Below are 22,242 nucleotides of genomic sequence, written 5' to 3'. Positions count from 1 at the left end.
CTCCCTGCTCACCGTGGATGGATGGGAACCAAGCTGGTGTCCAAACCATCTCCCACACTGGCATTGGCCAGCTGAGGACAATGCCGATGTGAGGGCTTGCTGGTCAGAGCGCAGCCCCAGGAAACTCTGACGGGTGTCCTGGAGGAGGCTCTCCACGAGAGTCACCACTCTCTCCATGGAGGATGCTTGGCGCACGGACATGTGGGTCATAGCTTCGGCGATTGTCCATGTAGACTCCTCCACCATGGAGACCAAGCCAAGCATAGCCTCATGTATCTCCCCCAGATGCTCTCACACACCCGGCCGCATTTCCTGCACCTGCAGCTTCGTGGACGACTCCAGAGGCACATCATCAGACACCGACTGAACATGTGCTTGGTCCCCTGCAGTCCTCCAACTGCTGGCATCATGGGCACTCTCTGTCTCTGCCAGATCCTCCAGCAAGTGTGAAGTGGCCTCACCACTGTGACCCAGGATACTAGACGACGTTTGCATTCCCTCTGAGGTGCTAGTAACTGCGCTGGTGCCTGCCTCGCTGAAATGGTGCGACGCTGGTGAGACTTCAAGCTTCTCAGGTGTGAGAGGGGGCCTCTGCTGCTCCTCCTCCCGGCCCTGCTCTGCTGATGCTGACAGGAGGAACAAGGACAGTGGATCAGTTAACGTGGAGACATTGTCAAAGTGTATCCCTGTCCCCCGGATCATTATGCGCTCATCCTTCCATAACCAATGGTCAAGCCATGTTGCAAAATTAAATCAATTAACATTCAGCAGTGCTATGGCTGTTGGGAGAACAATGCTGACCTCACTGTTGAGCATAAATACCTGGCTGTGGCACCCCACCCTCACTGGCACTAGTGGACCTGGGTACATGGCACCTCTCCAGATCGAGGGCCTCCTGCTCGAAGTGGCTACCAGTCCTCGCATGCTCTGCCGCGTTATGAGCATTCTTCTCCTGAAAATGAGAGACGAGCATTGATTAGTGAAAATTGCACATGGACTCACTTAGCGCACGGCCCACCCTAACCAGAGTGGGAGATATCAGGGCTCCATAGCCTCCTCACCCCGTTGCTGCCAAACACTCACACAAAGATGCTAGGCCTGCTCCACAATCTCCACCACCTTGGCCACATGCTGCCTATGTCACATTAGGCACCACACGGTATATCCAGGGGGCACAAGCATGTGGCACGCAGAGCGCAGCAGATGGTTCGTCGCCACGCCACCTTGAAGTCCCCCTCCCAGCATCTCATCACCCTGACTTGAACATGTCCTGCAGTTCAAACACTGCGCCTAGGTGCAACTCCTCCAAGTTGCCCCCAAACCAGTCATGTGGGACTCAGTGTAACACATGCTGCAGGGGCAAAACATATCTCTTCATCACCCTCTCAGGCTGACCTCAACATGGGCAGTATCTGCTTGCCCACCCAGCAAGGGACAAATGCTGTCAATGATTCAATGCAGTCCCTACGCTAAAACTTGAGGGAACTGGGGGTGGGGGGGGTATTCAGCAGGTGGGTAAGCATGATCAATGCCGACATGGTACTCACCCTGCCAGAGTGCAACAAGTCATTGAAGCGCTTGCGACACTGGAGCCAGGTGCGCTGCACCACATCGCGGGAGCTCACCACCTCCGTCACCTCCTCCCAGACATGTTTCGTCATGTGGGAGGGCCTCCACCTCCCATCCTGGGGGACCAGCACCGCCTGCCATACTGCCACCTCCTCGAGGAGGGCAGCAAGGAAGTCATCCTAGAAACAAGGGGTACACTGGCCCCCGCCCTACGCTTTGGCCTGGCCTGTCCCACTGCCCTACCCTCCAGCCTTGCCTTCTCCGCTGGCCTACCCTCTAGGCTGGCCTGGTCACCAGAAGCCCTCTGGTGAGCCCCTCCACTGCCATTGTGAGTAGCCTTGCAAAGGCTGCCAGCGCTTCAGATAAACAGGCCGCCGGGTTGTCATTGGACCCAGCGGGCAATGCACTCCCGCCACCACCCGCCCACTCCCGCTATCCTCGGGAGTTGGGCATTACGCTGGACAGGCCAACGTAAAATGGCAGTGCGGACCCGATTTCAGGCGGCGGTCAGGTCCGTGCCCGCCCGCACCCGCTCCAACTCTGCCCCTAGCTGAACAGAAAATGCAGCCTTAAATGCAGGAAACCTCTGGTTGGATTTAATGGAGGCAACAGCGAAGTCGCCCAGCAGGTGAAGAGCTGGTGAGAGCACTGCGTCACCTCTTTTTAGAAAGACCAATGTATCATGTGCCACTCAGGTACTCAACTGGACACTAGCAGCTTTTCCCAGAATCAAGGACCCTGGGTGCAGAAGTCCCACCCTCTGAGAGCTGTCAGCCAATCAAAGGCCAGCAGCTCTATTGAATGGTAGTGCCACTGGGGACCTGGTGGTTGCCATCAATAAGACAACCACCTGAAGTCCAGGATCATCACTGGATCCCAGGCCAAAGGTGAGTAATGGAGGGATGGAGGTCGTCAGGTGGGGGTCATGGGGATGGGGGTGTTGGCTTCAAGGGCAGGGGGTGGCTCTCAGCACCCACCCACCCCCCCACCCAAACGTCCCTGTGCCAGGTCCCTCAATCAATGCCTTTGAACACCCTCAGAAGCCAGGAAGCAACCCTGCACTGCTTTGCTTGCTGTGTTCCCCACATGGTGACTTTTCTGTCTGCCACTGGGTGAATGTCAGCAGTGGGGGGATGAGGCCCTTAAGTGAGCATTAATTGCCCACCTCAGGGCATCAGTTGGCAATAGGGTGAGAAGGCTGTCCACAAGCCTTCCCACCAGCGACTTAATCGCGTTTGAGGTGGGAAGGTGACAGGGTCTCCACCCGCCACTCTCCTGCCTGATTAAATGCTCCCCACCACAAAACTTGCCATAGGGGAGTGCATTAAATTTGGCCCCTCAGGTGGTTTCTAGGAGTGAAGAGGCAATCAGAAGGGAGATCAATCACTCATGCTCCTCTTAACTCCACATTAAGATTACTTTGATTTTGTGCTGCTGATCTACAATAGTCCCTTTAAGTATCACTAGTTAAGCCACACGGAGACAAAGTGAACCTGAGTGGTGCAGGCATACAGCAGCTCCGCTCATAAACTAATTTCCAGAATTGGTCAATTAGAGGTATTAGGTGCCTTATTAGCAAATTGAAAGGGCTTGACAGTTTTTTTAGGCTGATGCAAGGGATGTCTCTACAGCACCCAAACAAATATGGTGTCGGACATGTTTCTGTGTTGTTAGGGTGCAGGAGGTTGGCTTCTTAAAGTGGATTTCAGTGCCCTCTCACCCACTTTTTCTCCATTTAATGAGTTACATAGACAAATAGATTAAATCTTCCTATCTACTAATATCACATTTCCTTATCTACTGCTGGATTCACCTTCCTCTCCTGTTCACAACTGCAAGATAAGAATTTTGAAATGTCAGACCATTGGTGTTCAAGATAGAAACGAACTCACCATTGACTGCAAGAAAAGATTGAAAAGTGCACTGGCACAATGAGGACAGAAGCAGGCCATGAATCCAAAAATCCATGAATCAGGCATTAATTTTTAACGGCTGAACTTTATTGATATGCTTCAACACAAACAGACATTGGTTGGAAATGAGCCGGCCAGAAGGCCAGAATCCAATTTCTCATAGGCTGCCACTGCATCTGAATAATACGATCCATGATGAGGTAAGTGAGGTGGTGTTGGATCCTGTACCTGGGTTTGTTGAGACTTAAGGATCCGGGTTGCACCCTTGTTTCGGGATGGCCGAGTTGTTACCAAAGACAGAGAAGTTCAGTAGATCGTTCTTAAAAGAAACATATTCTGCTTATTTACAAAAGGAACTCAGCAGCTACACTTGTGTGCTTACAACTCAAAACTCTGTCTTTACACTTCTGACTTTAACTCAAGACTACTGACTACAGAGGTCACCCGCGTTACTCTGCTATTGGATAACAAGGTCAGGTGATCTTTCATTACATATTTGCCTTAAAGGTATATCACACATCAGATTACTATGTCCCACTCCCTTTACTCAGAAATACATTTTACAATTTTTTCGAAATATCAAATTTTTCACACATAATTAATTTACAAAGTCAGTCTTCCTGGGGGTTTCCTTATCCATGTGGAACATCTCAGCTCTCCAGTTTCTGATGTGTTATCCAGAACCTCCTTCACTGGAGTCGTCTGAGTATCAGGCTCTTCGGTAGGAACCTGCAAATCTGTTCCCTCAACTCCGGTACAGCTGGTCCTTCAGACACATCTGTACTCAGTTGAGTTCTTTCAACAGAAGACATTGACTCAGTCATGAACAGTGGTGGAATCATTTCTGGGTATTTTGTTCCTCCTCTTATATGATCCACATGTCTCCATATGTCTCGACTTTCACGTAGTAGGAAAGAGGTCCAGTTACTGCACTTATTTCACCAAACCACCATGTTGGTTCTTCTTTAAAATTCTTCACATATGCCTTCTCATCTACATTAAATGTCCTGTCACGACTGTGACAGTCGCGTCCAGTTTTCTGACTTCCCTGACCCCCTTCCACCTTCCCCCCACAAGTTTGGCATAATTAGGCTCAGTCTCAATCAGAGACAGTGTTTCATCAACAATTCCACAAGTGCAACACTTGTTGTCATATGAGGGGTGGTTCTATAATGGAAAAGAAAATGTGCTAGTTTAGTCACAATAAAATCTCCACACAATTTCTTCATACCAGACTTGAATGTCTGAACTTCTCTCTCAGCCAGTCCATTTGCAGAAGGATGGGATGGTGAAGATTTTACATGAGTAATACCATTGAGGCTAATAAATCGGTGAAACTCAGCACCCATAAGTACCATTCCATTAAGATAAAAGCAAAATACTGCTGATGCTGGAAATCCAGAACAAAAACAAAAATACCTGGAAAAACTCAGCATCTGCAGAGAGGGATACAGTTGACATTTCGAGTCCATATGACCCTTCATCAGAACTAAAAAAATATAGAAATGAGATGAAATATAAGCTGGTAGAGGGGGGTGGGACATGTAGAGCTAGATAGGGGGCAAGTGATATGTGGAGGCCAAGAAGAGACTGCCAAAGATGTCTTAGACAAAAGGACAAAGGGGTGTTGATGGTGGTGATATTATCTAAAGGATGTGCTAATGGGGACATTAAGGTTAACAAGCAGGACAAGCTAGTGGGAGATGGCCCTACTGGGGGTGGGGTGGGGGGAAGGGATCGAAATAGTCTAAAAGGTGGAGGTGAAACAATAGATTGAAATAAATTTTTAAATAGGTGGGAAAAGAAAAATATATTTGTTTAAAAAATTATAAATTGGAAAAAGGGGGATCAGAAAGGGGGTGGGGATGGAGGAGAGAGTTCATGATCTGAAAGTATTGAACTCAATATTAGTCCGGAAGACTGTAAAGTGCCTAGTCGGAAGATGAGGTGCTGTTCCTCCAGTTTGTGTTGAGCTTTACTGGAACATTGCAGCAGGCCAAGGACGGACATGTGGGCATGAGAGCAGGGTGGTGTGTTGAAATGGCAAGCGACAGGGAGGTTTGGGTCATGCTTACGGACAGACTGAGTCATTGTGGCAAAATGCCAGAATCGTCCCCCCTCCTACATCAAACTTACCTCCTACATCAGCGTGACTTCAGAATGGCATGAGTTATGACTGCCTTGAAAAGGCATGCACCTAGTGAGCTGAGCATCGAGGGGAATTCGGAGGAGAGTGCACACAACCTGGCACAGCGCCCACGAAGATCACCTGTATGACATCAAGGAAGAGGCGCCCACATTCAGGGGGGTGGGGCACAGGTAAGTCACTTTTTCCCAGCTGGTTTTCAGTGCGATGTCGGGGCTAGGGCTCCAGTGCAGGTCAGACCACGGTGTTGGGGGAAGAGCAAGGCAGCACTGGCTGACGGAAGTACACAAGCACACACTGTGGTGGAGGAGCGGTGGGGGGTGGAGGGTGATGGAAGCAGCCACACACTTGCAAAAACTTGTCAAAAGTGAGCATTCCTCAGCAGCTGAGACCATTCAGCAGCAGTTCCATTGACATTTTCTGTCCACTCAAGCAACACAACAGCATGAAAGTGCCACCACTTGCCCCAGAATCTTTCACTCCTTGGGCTCAGACAGCAAATTAATGCACATTTTAGAGAGCAGCAGAGCAATTAGCCAACTGGGCAAGTTGTCGAATCCCCTTGTGAAAAGTGGCCATGACGCAATCACTGGTGGAGGTGCTGACAGCCCCTTGCAATGTTTTAATTAAGGTAAGGACCAGTATCCCTAATGATTCAAGCTAACAGTGCAGCCTTGCAGTGCAGGTTAGGAGAATGCCTGCTCCTGAGCTGAGAGCACAGCATGCAGTCCACTGGCCAAAGCTGCCGCCAATCGGTCAAATGGAGTGGGGCAGAGGTGGGTGGGGTTTCAGGCAGCCATGAAACCCACTACACAGTAGCCATCCAAGTGGTGGCCAGCACTCTCCGGCATGTGTGAAAGGGCCTTGAGACTTAACCAAGAGAGGTTCTTACTACACGTTTGCTAACCCATAATTTTCTCTCTGTGATTCTGCAGGAGAAAAACATCAGGATCATGGAGCCTGGTGATCTAGCAGTATGTCTCATGGCTTACAGGGAGTAGTGAAGGAGCAGAAAAGTGCAACAGAGGCACCTAGCTCAGTAATGGGAGGAGCACCACCCTCAAGATGAAGGTGCTACAGGGTCTTGTGCTCACACAGCTGAAGATTCAGAACACACCATCGATCATAGGTGCTTAGCTAGACCCGGGGTTTTTAGACAATGCTTATCATTCCTGCAGATAACTAAGAACCAGTGTTGCCAAAGACTGCAAATGTCTAGGGAACAGGTCAGTAACAAAGGCCACTTGCTGCACGATTTGGCGACACGGGGGTATGGAGGCCATCTACTGCCAGTGGCCGTGAAAGTGACTGCGGCGCTCAGTTTCTACGTCAGTGGCTCCTTCCAGGGCTCCACAGGGATCTTGCAAGCTTCCACCCGCATTTTTGTCCGGTAGGACATGGATACTACCTTCAGGAAGGCACACAACTTTGTGCATTTTGACTGGGATCAGGAAGGCCAGGAAGCAAGAGCACTGGGATTTGCGCAGATTTCTGGCTTCCCACAAGTGCCGGGAGCCATCGACTGCACTCACATGGTACTCAGATCTCCGTGGCAACAAGCAGTCAACTACATCAACTGCAAGGGCTTCCACTTACTGAATGTTCAGCTGGCATCCAACAATGACAAACACATCCTGCAGGTCTGCGCACGATTCCCAGGGAGCTTCCACGATGCCGACATCCTTAACAGGTCTCAGATCCCTGGGTCTTCCAGGGTCTTCAGAGTCAGAGACAAGGGCTATCCGCGGAGGACGTGGCTGATGACGGACATGCGGCAGCCTCAGACTGCAGCAGAGTGACAGTACAATGAAGGCTCATGCCACAATTTGGACTTTGGTGGAACAAACAATAGGTATATTGAAAATGAGGTGCCAGTGCCTCGACAGGTCCGTTGGAACACTACAATGCAGTCATCAGAGGGTTTCGCGTAGCTTGCTGGGTGCGACACAACCTGGTGCTGCAATGGGGGTTGACCTGGTTGAGGTGGAGATGGAAGAGCTGCACATCTCCTCTAATGAGGAAAACGTGAAAGGGGATGATGGTGATGAGGGTGAGGAGCCCCTCAAAAGCGAGGATACTAATGATGAGGCCATCGCACTGGCCAGACGAGGCAGGCGTGCTTGTGAAGCCCTCATAGCTGCAAGATTCTTGAAGGATGATGACGAGATGCAGTGAGGACAATCCTGACATCCTCTCTTTGCACCTGTGAACGTTTGGCTCCTGTGTGGCTGATGGCAGCACACATACCCTCAGTGCTCAGGCTCGTGTCATGGAGACACAGCGGAGGCCCTAATACTCACAAGATTCCAGGAGATGATGATGACGACATGCAGTGAAGACTCTTCATAGATCTTCACATAGCCTCTGTGAATGTCTGACTCTTGTCTGGCCGAGGGCAGCTCGCTTCGGCTCTGTGATCAGGGTCATATCATGGAGACTCAGCCATGAAACTTTAAATGCACCTGATCCTTTGTCAGCCTCCAGCACCTGACACCTTCAGGAGCACGGTATCACTGGTCACAGATGCTGAAGAGAAGTGGGGCCAGCCCCACCTCAAAGGTGATGAGAGCACACAGAGAGAATGAAAGAACTCTGTGACACATGCCCCCAGCATTTTGGCAGTAATGACAAGCACCATCGAGGTGCAGGCATCACTAATGTGTCCAGTGAGTGTGAAGCTGGACCATCAGTGGTTACACACTGCACAGGGAAGAGGCCCTGGACTGAGACACCTGCCTTTATCTTGTACAGGAACCAATGTTTCACACCTGAATGAGGTGACCACTGCTCATCAAAACAGGAACTTTGGACAAGGAGATATTTTGGGGAGGTTATTTACAACAGTGAATATTTTGTACAAGTAATTAATACCCATGCTCAGGCTGTGCAACTAACTCTTCTTAACCTTCCTAACCCTGCCACTACGTCTTGGTGCTCCCCAACATCCACACTGGAGGTGGAGGCAGCCTGCTGACTGCTAAGCCCTGTTGTTTGTGATGACTTCAGTGGGCGTCCTCTGGAGGGCTGAGACATGGAGTACCCCAGCCTGCATTGGGTATCCTGCTGTAGGCCAGTTGCACCTTCCTTGGCCTGTGGAGCTGGAGGTGATGGGATCATAGAAAGCGGGGATTTAGATCAGGCATTCCTGGAGTTGCCTGGGTTGATGACCTCAAGGTGTGCACCTGCTGATCCTCCTCCTTATGGGTGCCCGACGGCCCCTGGCTGACTCCTTGAAGAGAAGGGGAAGCTGGAGTGAGATCGAGCTGCCCCACACCCCTCTCATGTTGACACTGTTGGAGGCCAACTATGGCATCAGCAATGAAGTTCAGCTCACGCAGCAGTACAGGATCAATGTCCTGGACCAAGGTCTCCATGGCGGCTGCCATCCTGCCAGTGTTAAACTCGGTGCATCAGCATGCTGGCATCATCACCTCAGGCTAAAGGTGGACAGACTCCTCCATCATCCGTTACAATCAGGAATGCACCAGATATCCCTTCCTGATGTTCCAGTGATTATCTTTGCAGCTCCAGCAACCGATTGAGGACAGAGTCCAGAGGCTCATCATCTGACTCGGACTCAGCAGACTCCTTGCCTCCAGCAGTCCTCTGAGTGCCGGTGACCTTGGATGTCCCTGCCTCCACCTGCTGTGGAACAGATTGTGTGTTGTGTTCACCAGATTATGATCCTGAGGCTGTTCTACATCTAGCCCCACAGAGGTGTGTGCCGCTGCACTGGTGGAGGATGTGGGTGAGTGCATGATGGGTCTTCAATGGGGCTGCCCTCAGGGTCCTCATCCTAAGTGCTCTTGGCGCTGGGGTTGGGGTCAAGGTTGCCTGAGGGCGAAATGGCAGATGTGCCTAGGAGAGAAAGTGAAAATCATTAGTGTTTGGTACCCGCGTTACACACAGAACAGTGGACTCAAAGTTGCGTTTAGAGACGGATGATGTGGTGCAGGATCCTCATGTGGATGCTTGCCGCCAACCTCACACTCACCACAGGAACGGTCCACATCCTCTCTGGCCAGCTCCAGTGCACGACTCTCAAATGGAGTGAGAACCTTGATACCCGGCTCTCCAACCCCGGTTTGGAACCTCTCCCGTGATTGTGCACGATTTTATCCTGCATAAGGACAGATGGAGAGAGCATGAGCAAGGCATATGCCAGGCCAAATGAGAAGGATGGCAGGCATGTATGTGCTGAGTGGAGCCATGGACGGGATGAGGAGGCTATCTCCAGAGGGGATGAAGCCAGATAGAGATGTGAAGGTTTTTGGGGGCATAAAATTCCATCCCACCTACGGAGAGAGAAACAGAGTTAACAGCCGGAATTGTACGGGACCTTTGGAGACAGGCTTGTCGGAAGGAAAACTGGTAAAATGGCATGGGACTGTGTCAGGGGGTGCATCTGATGCCTTCCTGCCACCACGCCATTTTCCCAGCTCTGGGAAAGGTGGCAGACAACCCATCCATTCAGAGCCCAATTGGATCACTTGAGTAGCTAATTAAGGACCAGTTCCTGTCTCTGCTGATGTTTTACCAACAGCTAGGGGGCCTGTCACTACATGGGGAGAATGCCAGGTAAACCCTAGCAGCATCCCAGTGGGCTCTATGATGGCCCTCCTTTTTGGACACCCTTTGGCCAATGAAGGGGCATCCAGCAGCAATGGCTGCCCCCACGGCCTTGGTGCCACCTCTCCTCATCCCTCTCGGCGTGGCCTCCATGACGGCCACCTTTCCCAGCACCCTCAGATGCCACTTACCTGTCCTTGAGGGGGCAGAGCCATCAATGCACCTTCATCCTCCAGTTGCAGCCCCAGGAGTGACCATCACTTGTGCTACTGAGGCTGCTGGGTTGCTAGGCCTCTGATTGGCTGGCAGCTCTTGAACACAGATGGCCATCCTTATTAAGATGGTAGTCCTGGTGGCAGCCATTCAATTGACTGCTGCTGGCAAAGTGCAATCCCAGATCCAGCCGCCTGCCAAATCACGCTTTCGGCCTGATGGTGGGACCCCTGCAGACTCTGAAAAATCCAGGCCAGCATTTCAGGTCTGTGACCTTCAGCAGAATTGGAAAAAGATACAGATGTGACAGGTTTTAAAGAAGTGAAAAAACAGAGAAAGGGGGAGGTTGGCAGAGAGCGAAAGAGAAGGCCTGTGATCAGGTGACAGGCAAATTAAGGGCAGGATTTTCCCTCCGAGGGCAAGAAACAGAGAATGGGATTGTTTCCGGTTCCGAACCCAAACCAGAGGGAAACGATCCCTCATTTTGATTTTCATGGGGTTGCTCCTTTAACTGGACTGCAGATAGGCTGACCGCCAATTAAGGACAGCAGATGGGTTCTCAAAGCTGGTGGACCAATCGGTGGCCCTCCAATTTGAAAGGTCCAGCAGGGTGTAACAGAGGTTAAATAAGGGAGAGGGTGCTTCAAAATGGAGGTGCATAAAAGATGGGTTTTGCACTTAGGCAGGCAGGGAAGGGCTCTAGATCTGCCTGTGGTTCTCCCCTACCCACCCTCACCACCTGACCCCAGGTGCCCACTCTCAATGAACCATGATGGCTACTTGTTGCACGCAGTCAAGTAGCCCTGCTGCCCCCGATCCTGCCTCCACAAAAATGGCCTGGAGGCAGGGTGGAGCAAGGAAACCAGCGTGCCAGCTGATGTGGCTGTTTTTAACTCCCTCCCGCCTCTAATCCCAGCCCTGGCGGGTGCTGAAAGTACAGTCCAAGTGACAAAAGGAATGTTAGCGCAAGGAAAATGGTAATGGGACAAGTAAGGAAACAAAAATTTAGAGGAGTCATAAATGGCAACAGCAGAGCCATTTCCTGCTGTCTGAAAAAATAGGAGCAGTGGTTATGACCTGAAATTGTTGAAGCCCATGTTGAATCCAGAAGCCTGTAAAGCCCCTAATCAAAAAATAGGATGTTGTTCCTTAACTTCTATTGAGCTTCTTGAAGCTGTGTAGGGGCTCAAGGGCAAAGAGGTTGGTATGAGTGTTGTTGAGCGAGAAATTAAAATGGAAAACAACCAGAAGCTCAAGGTCACACTTGCAGACTGGACAAATTACTTTAGAGTGCAGCAGTGTTAGAATGTCATCTTTCAGATGAGATGTTGAATCAAAGGCCCCACCTGATATCTCAAGTTGATGTTCACCCAATCTGTGTTTGATCTCCCCAGCAAACCTGTGCTGTCAGCTCACCCTAAATAGGGTAGATTCTATTAGCCAAGTTCAAAGCCAAACTTTGCATTTAAAAATTTGGATTTTGAACTTATAACAGGACATTTTTATCATTTTAACCAAGTTAAATGCACTATTTTTCACTATTTATTAATTTAATGGCATACATAGTGCTTTTCAAACTTTTTCTCGCTGTGACCCCATTCTAATGCTTGAAAATTTATGCAACCCCAAAGTTAGAGCAGGGGTGGAGGAGTGTGGTTGAGTGGGGGTGGTGGGAGGGGAAGAGATGTTCAGCGAGCAGGAGTTTTTGATTGGGGGAGGGGGTGGGTGGAATTATTGAGTGGGGAAGAGAGTTGTTCAGCAGAGAGGAGAGTTGTTCAGTGGGGTTGGGGTGGGGGAAGAGTTGTTGAGCATGGACAAATGGTTTTGTCCACGGCCGTTTTGAAGACTCTGAAGAGGCCTTGGAGCTGAGATTCATCCCTAGACCTGTAATGCAGCAGTGGCGCTGATCCAAAGACTGTCCCACCAGAATATCTACTCAATGGTCGCCATAGCTGCCTCAGAGCTTGCGACTCTAAATCATCGTCCCGCAACCCCTGGCATATTGCTCCCCTCCACAGTACACATTGCGGGTACGTTTCAGGTAACAGGAGATGCAGGCTTTTTGCTGTGAAGATGAGTATGAGAGTCTGAACTGTAGGAGGCATAACCCAGCAGGGTCACTAGCAAATCCAGTCTCAGATGTAAAAGGAACATTCACAATCTAAGGGGTCATGCACTCTGCACATGCAAATATTCTCGATTCTAATAGCTCCTTTTTGATGTTATTCAGATATATAAAAAATCGTGTATGGTATGATTACATTTAATACTACAAACATGTTATTTATTCCACATAACATAACATGGGATTAACCCAATGTTTCTTTGGCAATGGTGAAGGATAACTGGCATTCTATTGACTGTCATAAAGCTAATATGGTTGATATTAACAACTTGTCCTCCTGTGTTCATTTATCATATATTGTACATCTGATGCTAATTTCTTGAATTCCAGGAAAATAGCAACAGGACAGCAACCTTTTTGTCGACTTTGGCTCTGAATACTCTGTAACTATAAATTAATATTTATACTGAAACTGCCACTGACTCACTGTGTAAATGGTCAAGTGTAAACAGAGCAGAATTACTTCAGTCATGGTTTACAGTAGAAAGAACCACCTCCTGACATCCAGCCATATTTTAATGGAAAGAAAAGCTCAATGAATGTGCCGGGCCAGTAATTTAATGCCACCTCGCACCTGAGCTGAATCGATTCAGCTAATAAATGAAAGCTATGAGAGATCATGTTCCATTTCATTCATTTTTATATCCTGAACAGAATACCACACAACTCACTTCATTGAAAAGACTAGTCTTTAGCTTATTAGAACACTGCAACAAAATTTTAATTTCACATTTGTTCTCTGTACTAACTTATTCTGGTGCATACTTTGATTCATAAATTAATAAAAATGAATGTGCACATTGTACAGTGCACTTGCTCTTTGTTTCAGTTATTTCAGCTAGGACAGAAGGGAGAATGCTATGGTTGCTCAGTGTTTACAGTAGGGAGAGGAAAATATTAAGGACAATTAGGGATAAAGGGAGATGGTAGTGTAATGGTAAAGTCACTGGGCTGGTAATCCAGAGGCCCATGTTAATGCTTTGGGGACATGGGTTCAAATCCCACCATGGCAGCTGGTGGAATTTAAGTTCAATTAATAAATCTGGCTAGTCTCAATGACAGTGACCTTGAAACTGTGGTTGATTGTCATAAAAACCCATCTGGTTCACTAATGCCCTTTAGGGAAGGAAATCTGCCATCCTTACCTGGTCTGGCCTACATATGATCCAGACCCACAACAATGTGGTTGACTCTTAACAGTGCCCTCTGAAATGGCCTAATAAGCCATTCATTTCAAGAACAACAAATGCTGGTCTTGCCTGCCCACATCCCATGAGAGAATTTTTTTTTTTAAATTCTCTTCCCTCTTCTTTTATTCAGTCAGTGTATATGTGTCAACATCTGCTGGCATTCACTAACTGAGCTTGTGTGAAGAAAGGTATCTTGGGTCATGTATAAGAGGATTGTTGCTATTTGTGGCACTTCAGGAGAATTGTTCTCCTCAGGGTAGGGGAAGAAAATCATTACAATTAAACTAATAATAAACCTTGTTTGTGGACAATCTATATGATGATTTTTCTTTGTTTGTATTACATTGTCACTATTTTTCAGCACCTTAGCCTCTTCTCTTTAGTGCTTTTCATCTGATCTTAGGTGGACCCGAGGTGCGAAATTAAGCCATTTCCCAATCAATCACCAGCACTTTCAACAAATTCTGCCAAAAGAAATGGTGCCCATTGGATACCTGAACCACAAGATAGAGAGCCATATTTAAATTGGTCAATAATTTAAGCCATCTCTTCAGCTGCTCCAAAGGCAATCAATCTTAATCCAGTTCTATAGGTGGCTGAAGTCTGCAGCAGCTATTTATTCTCCATCCCAAGGGGGACCTTCCTGCTCAGGGGCCCAACAAAACCATTCAAGTTAGGCTGAGAGCAGGAAATTTGCCATGGTCAGTTGTGGCTGTGCCAACTTGGCGAAAAGTCCAGTCTGCCAACTTCATACTGAGTTTCTTACGAAATGGAAAATCTTGAATATTGGGCTATGTTCTTTTTGGGTTTCTGTTCTTTAGTAACTGTGTGCATTCTTTCGCCCTCTCATATCAATGATGGGGTGAGGGAGGGATTCAATTCACGCCAACCTTTTGTTCCAATGTAAAATAGATGTAGACCTTCATATTTTGCATGGTGATCTACCGTGTCAGAATTGTTGTGGAAGTATGTCATATGACTCAGCCAATCTTTAGTCCTCCAGGGCATTCACCTGATACAGACATAAGGCTTCCTAAAAATGCAAATTGAGGTCCTAAGCCAGTTGTAGGACTCTGACTATGAAATTTGGGTAGTCGTGCCCAGAATTTGCTAGTCATATCAGATATTGAGCAGCCTAAGCAATAATTCTGAAAGGCCCCTCAGAAAAAAGATCCAAGACATTTTCAGTTTCTAATATAGTGAGCCCATGCCTAATTTCGCACCCCCAGCGTTTTAAAAAGACCCAAAGATGAATTTAATTTAAATGCCAGAGTGACAAGGAATAGCATGCTAAGATTTGCTCCACTGACTTTGCACCTGTTTTGGGTGCCAGTTGAGTTTCATGACCACTCAGTTAGAAATTCATTTAAACTGGGCATTTGTCACACCAAGCAGTCTGCAGTGCTTAAGGTGTATCAAGAAAGTGTTTTGCAAGAGGCAGCACCTTCGGCCTTTTTTGCGTGGAGAGGAGACATATAGTAGAGTTGTCTAAATGTAATGAGATGCACGTGGAGCTCATGAAGGTATCAGGTATCTTTATATCAAGTGCATGATGTTCATGAAGAGAAAGGGTTTATAGTCAACATCTGCCTTAGTGGCATGGTGCCCATACCCTGTGGAAGGAGAAATATTAGATGGATGGTTGTCCTCTCCATCTAGGGCTGCTGGGTCCATTGATACATTCCAAACAACGGGGTTGAGCATTTGACCAGAAGCCAGAGCACTGTTTCTGAAATTCCTCATCCACTTGTACGAAAGGTTAATCAAGCAGCTTGACCAAAATGAAAGAAGATGTGCAAAAGTGCATTGATTGTGCATAATTCTTAAGACGGTACATCCCAGCGAGCTACCAGCAGAAGTTTGTGCCATGTTTGAAGAGCCTCCAAAGAAACCTGCGTTTTGTTTCATTGTATTATCATGCACAACCTGCATGCAGCCAGCACTTGTGTTTATAGTGAAGGGTGCTTGACAGCCTCAACTAGGATCATTCTCCACTGTCCCATTGTGAATAGTTAGGCAACTTCTTTATGGTAAGCTACAGCCCTTTAACAGCTGCTCCTGTTCAAGTGCGCTGCAGGCCAAGTTCCCCTGCAAGCCTTGTCGAAATAGAGGGGAAAAAATCATATCTTAGAAAATTGGACTAATCTAGACTAAGACAAATCTATTTTTGGCACATTCAGAAGACTGGACCCATAATATATTTTCTTGCATCAGAAAATTACAGTTGAGCAAAAATAATTTGGGAAAAATATCTTGCAAGAATCTTAATGATAAATGGGTGTGCGCTATAAAGCAATGCACATACTCCACAACAAGTTGAAATAGATTCAATTTAAGATAAAACACCAGACATACGATACCCCTTACCACATACATGAGTGAAACCCAAAGATCCAGGAGAAGGATATGATGAGAATGATATGGCCCTTCACAACTCTTGGATCAACTTAAAAATACAGCCTTACTGATAGTATATGCAACAATTTTTTTTTAATGCTCTACTCATCATTGAGATAGATCAAGTATATTCCATCAGGGACTCCCTATGTGATCTCACAGAAGTTAAACCTGGGAGGTGATGTCCTAATTCTAGAGTGGTGGTACATCTACTGAAGCAGTAGCAGACTGTACCTTTCCACCTCCCTAACATTGACTGCGGCTTTGTGGAAACTGATTAAATGGTGCTCACTGTGACTGAATCAGGTGAACCTCTTTAGGCTTTGGGCTCCATTCCTAACCTATTACCACATCAACAAGACTTCCCTCATAAGTGCAAACACCAAAGCAGAAAGACATACAGCAAACCACACCACTGAAAGAAAGCCACAGAGCCTTAACTGAAAGGAACAAGCAAACCCCCACCCCTTAGGTAAACAGAATAAATACTAGTACAGCTGTAAGGTCAATCACGCCATCCATAGCTGTATACCATTTGACAAGCTTCTTGATAAATAACTTTAAATTACTACCCATTAGTATTTTGGCCAAGGAGTCCATTTGCACAGTCTTTTTTAAATGTAAACTCGGTGCATGTAGCCCAGATAGTGCTTGGCTTCCCCCACTGTACACCCCAGGATTTTTCTTTTATTATTGAGAAAAATGTAATTTCTGATCAAGTTCTGAAAAGCCCCTTCCTCATGCTTCAATAGGTCCACGTATGGCAAAAGGCAAGGATATTGTATAAAGGCAGGTTGTTTAACGGGCACTGTGTTTACAGAATGTGAATAGAAAGCGAATAAGCAAGGTTAGGGATTACAGTGTAGAAATTACTGTTGGCTTTATCAGTAAATAAATAAGTTCACCTGGCACCCCTCTATCTGCCACCGCAACTGAGACATTAACCCATTTGTTTTAAATAGACCAAAGCTCCCCCTAAAATGTCAGACCAAATAGTGTCATAAAAATATATTTGTAGTTCGTCTGCTAATAAGGCCAACAATAATTTTGCACTCCACAGGATGGTGGATGTGTGGAATAGATTCACAGAATGAGCAGTTAATAATTTGTAAATTATATTCTTCAAAAATGAAAATGAATGCATAACTTCTTAGGAATGGGACTGAAGGTTGTCATGGTAAGGATAACAACAACAACATATATTTATATAGCACATTTAATGTAATAAAACATCCCAATGCACTTCACAGGAGCATTATAAGACATAAATATGACACTGACCCACATAAGAAGATATTAGGTTAGATGACCAAAAGCTTGATCAAAGAGGTAGGTTTTAAGAAAAGTCTTAAAGGAGGAAAGGGATGTAGAGAGCTGGGGAAGTGTACGGAGAGAATTCCAGAGCTAGGGCCTAAGCAATTGAAGACAAAGCTACCAAAGGTGGAACAATTACTGTATAAATAGGAATGCAGCAAGAAGCCAGAATTAGAGGGGTGAAGATATGTCGCAGTGGGGCTGGAGAAGATTCCAGACATAGGGGGAACAAGACTGAAATTTTTAAAGTATTGGTGAACATCGGGAGAGTCGTGCATATAGTTGGGAAGAGACTGAACAAGGAGAGGAAAAATGGAGTTGAGATTGAAAGAAACCAATTCAGTGGTTCAGGAATAGGCTGAAATGATGGGTCTACCAGGGCCAGGATGACCAACTGTCCCAGATTTCATGGGCTCATCCTGTAACTGAGTTTAAGAGTTAGGCTATAGGCTTTGTGTGTCCTGTGTTGGCAGGATACTGCTTTTCAAGTATTTCAGGCATTTAAATTGCACCCATGCACAGGACACATCTGTGTGTTTCCACTGCTCCCAGCTGATGATTGGACAGGTTTGCCAACCCCCGCCACCCTGCTCTCACAGGGTTGTTAGTACCTCCTGCCCATTTGTACAGTCTGGAAAGGAGATAGAAGCAGGCTGTGTATTGTCAGGAGCACAATGAGGTTGGAAGCCGTGGAGGTAAGATCTCCAGAGGAAATGAGATCAGTGGTGGTCCTGAAAATGATAGTTTGATGTTGGGTGGTGAGGAAATAGTCTACGGGAAGGTAGCAGAAAGTATGTGGTCAGCCTCCAGTAGGTAGAAATTGGTACGTGTTAGAATTTGCTTTGTGTCTTATCAAAGTTAATCACAGATGAGGATTAGTGTTAACATCAGATGTTAACTGGAACAATGGAGTTTCCTTACAGCTAGCCAGTCATCACAATATCTATCTGGGATGCCCATGTCATCTCCTGCCCCTTTGTTGCCAGACAGGAGACATTGGGTTAAATTGATTGACAATCAAACTCTCAAAATCGCCATTATATCTGGGACATTTTGTGAGAAAGAACCTCAATTCCATACACATTGCTAAGCATCAGGTGACATAGCTTGATAGGTGACAGTCAGGAAAAAATACATACAGAAACCATGCCTGATCACCTTGGGTCTGCAGCCAACCTGGTGAACTGAGTTTCTTGTGTAACCGTAAAGATCACTGTGTCTCAGTAATAAACCAATTGCATGTGGACAACACACTCAAGCCTGAACTGTGAGATATTAGTTCAATGAGTTGAAGAGAGTTCCTTACAGTGCACCATACAAGAACAATACCACCCTTGTCAGCAGGTTTAATGGCAATGTTAGGATTGAACTTGAGAGAACTGAATACAGTAAGTTCAGAAGGAAATATGTTAGAGTGAGTGAAGGGGACAGAGAAATTGAGACGGCAAATGTCTGTCAGTTCTCAATGAAAAGCTCTGGAGTGAATAAGAGGCCAGAGGGAGGATTTAAGGTGGAGGGAGAATTCTGAAGACAGGTAAAAGGATCCACTATCTGGGACGAAACATCGTAGTCAAAGAAGTGGGCGCGGAGGCAAAGGTGGCAGAAGAACTCATGCCGAGTTTAAAATATTTTGAGGTGGGGATGAAAGGGGATAAAGCTGAAGTTTTTGCTAAAGACAGATAGTTCAGGTTCAGAGAGGAGAAGGTTGGAAGCTATGAAGGCATTGCAAGCAGTGAGATTGGAAGAAGGATGGGGTCAGAGGGAAGTAAAAGGGAAGAAGGATCCAGAGGGGTATTCGCATGCATGAGTTGCGAAGCTTCACACCTGGAAGTCATGGTATGGCTGAGTAGGCAGCATTTTTGTCTCTCAGTCACAGCATTGTGGGTTCAAGCCTGGTTCATTGAGCAGTACTCAACCACTCAACGTGAGATTGCCTTAAGGACCATATTTTACATCATTTTGTTTCATGCATTGTGCAGTATAAACGGAACAACAGCAAAATGAACTTTAAAAAATTTTGTAGGCAGTTCAGATGAACTGAGCACGTTATTTTTAGCAGGCTGTCTCAATGGCTCTTTGTCAATATTGAAAATGAGGCCAGCATTTTGGCACCCATGGCAAAGAATGTGCATGTGTGTGAGCATCCACTAGCAAAGCAATACATTCCTGCCCAGAGAGGAATGCAAAGCCAGTGGTATAGCTCAGGTTTTCCCCTCTGCACTGCTGAGACAGATCCTTCTTAAACTGTCACATGGGGCAATATTTTTAGCTTGGCGATCGGGCAGAGCCCGATCCGACCAAACGTAAAACGATGCACGATATTTCGGTCAGCAGGCTCTTGCCGGAGTCAGCAGCACACCCGCTGACAATTAAAAGGTCTGTTAAGGCCATTAAAAAGGTAATTAAAAGAAATTTTTCACTGCCCGTCCAACCTTATGCTTGGTGGGCAGGCGAAAAGGCTAAACGGCCTTTGCACTTTTTTGGAAACCTCATCCACGAGCGGGATGAGGTTTCCTAAAGCAAATAAAAATAAAATAAAACTTTATTTTTTCATTAATAACATGTCCCTGCTCATGTGACAGAGTCACATGAGGGGATATGTTTCATCACATTTTTAATTTTTTAATTATATCTTTTCATATATCATCATCTCCCTGAGGCAGCCCTCTGCCTCAGGGAGATCATGTAATGCCCATTCACACGCTTGCGCAAAGGTCGTGTTCGCCCAACTCGCCATCATCCCTCAGCCTGCACTGGCAGCGCTCAGCACTGCCGCTCGCGTTTCACACTGGGCAAGCCTTAATTGGCCCGCCAGCGTGAAATCGCAGTGCGGTACTGATCGCAGGCAGTGGTCGGCATCCTGTCCCCGCCAAGCCCACATACCAAGGGCAAAATTCTGCCCATGCAATACAAAATCCCAACTTCTGGATCCATTTACCATTTGTCCATATAAATAAATTTGTATATGGAGGCTATTAGTGACAATGGAGCTATCTAAGGACAAAGGTTGCAAAGTTAAAAACACACTCAAGATTCTTTTTCTAAACAATCTTAACAGCTGACATTTATAAACTAACCAAAGATTTCTAGCCATCTTACATAAACAAGAGAGGATGAGGGACTGACAGACAGTGCATTAGAGCTGATACTTTGTTTACGATGAATGATTTGAGGAAGTTGCAGCAGACCCTGAGGAAAAAAACATCAATCTGCAATTTAATTTTACACCTGTATTTGTTTGTGATCTAATGTAGCAACTACACAGCTTGTACTGAAATTCTGCTTTCACCTTTGGTAAAAAAAAACAGCTCTCCTACGTGGGCTGCAGTTAGTGCACAATAAATACTTTTAATAGTTACCTATTTACCATACAAATTTTAGATGTTGAACAAAATCAGATAACTGAATACTGATAGGAAACTCTCAAAAGAGCTGAGCTGGGCAGCTTCTTCAGTGTAATGCTACCTTATTTGGTTGTACATATACATTTTGGCAAACTGAACTCCAGTTACATTCCATCTTAAAACTAAGTTGGTTTATTCTCTTGTTCCCCAAGAGAATTGGTGTTCCCCGGTGCTTATTAGGAATTCAGAAAGAAACTTATGCCAATTTTATCTTGCGGTGTATTGTGAATTTTATTTAACGGGTAAGTTGTTTCTTGGTTAACTGTGGTCAGGTATTTCAACATGGTAATTCAATGTAAGTGTTAACAGTGAATGGGGATATGATTATCCCTGGTCTTCCTCAAGGTCAAATACCTATTGATTTTCTCTGCCTGGATTCACACATGAAGAGGGCGTAAAGTGCTACGGAATTGTATTACAGCACAATTTTCAGAGGGGGAGTGGAATATAGGAGAAAACTGGAAGGGAAAATCTTCGGAATATCAGTGTGACCTCAAAATGAAGATATGACACATTGCAATTATTTAGTTAGTTATTTATTTACTCAACATGTGCAATTCGCCGAGGTCAAGCGATGGTCTCCTCATTTGCTGACTTTAAGGGGATTAGTCCTCAGTCATGTGCAGCATTGTTTGTGTCTTTCCACAAATGCTTAAGGAGTTTGTACAGAGGCCCCAGTGGTGGAGGTTGGCTGCACAGAGAAGCCCTGGTCTGTCCTGAACCTATTTAGCAAGGACCACTCTCATCGTGGTAGTTCACAGCCTGCCATTCAAGAGTTGGAGTTTATCACAGGGGCTTGTTAGTGACTTCCAGTGTTTCCCATTCCTTGATCCAAAGGATGTCTGCTGGGAGATCTTACTTAGGAAGGCCTCTCCATATGGGCCGCTGAGATGGAATGTGGGTTGAACAGGTCATCATGGAATGGTAAGCGAGGTGCAGCACGATACCTTCATGGGAGTTGGAGCGGACCTGCGGGAGGCAGTTGAGAGCTGAGGCACATCTATAAATAAAGCCCGGGGAATCGAGTACAGCCTACCTTACTGAGAGTTGGAGGGGACCTGCGGGAGATAGTCAGGAGCTGAGGAGTGCACCATTTCAGCTGCTGTGAGCCAGCAGTGGAAAAAAGTAACTGTGACATCACGGGAAACTAGTAAGTTGATCAGATGGTAAGTGATTAATGTTAGGGACAGTGTGTTTATAGCCAACTTAGGGAATGGGAGTTAAGGTAGATCTATAAATAAAAATAACTTAAATTTTCAAATTAAAATAAAATAATTAAGATAAATACCTAAAACATATACCTGTTAAGAAACGTATAACTTTTAGTCATCAGTGGTACTAACGGTTAATAAGCACAATACTTGCGGTATACATAGAAATTACTTAAATTAGTTAAGAAAGT

This window comes from Carcharodon carcharias, chromosome 4, assembly GCF_017639515.1.
Source record: "Carcharodon carcharias isolate sCarCar2 chromosome 4, sCarCar2.pri, whole genome shotgun sequence".
Classification (NCBI taxonomy): Eukaryota; Metazoa; Chordata; class Chondrichthyes; order Lamniformes; family Lamnidae; genus Carcharodon; species Carcharodon carcharias.
Note: the sequence above shows the minus strand (reverse complement) of the source record.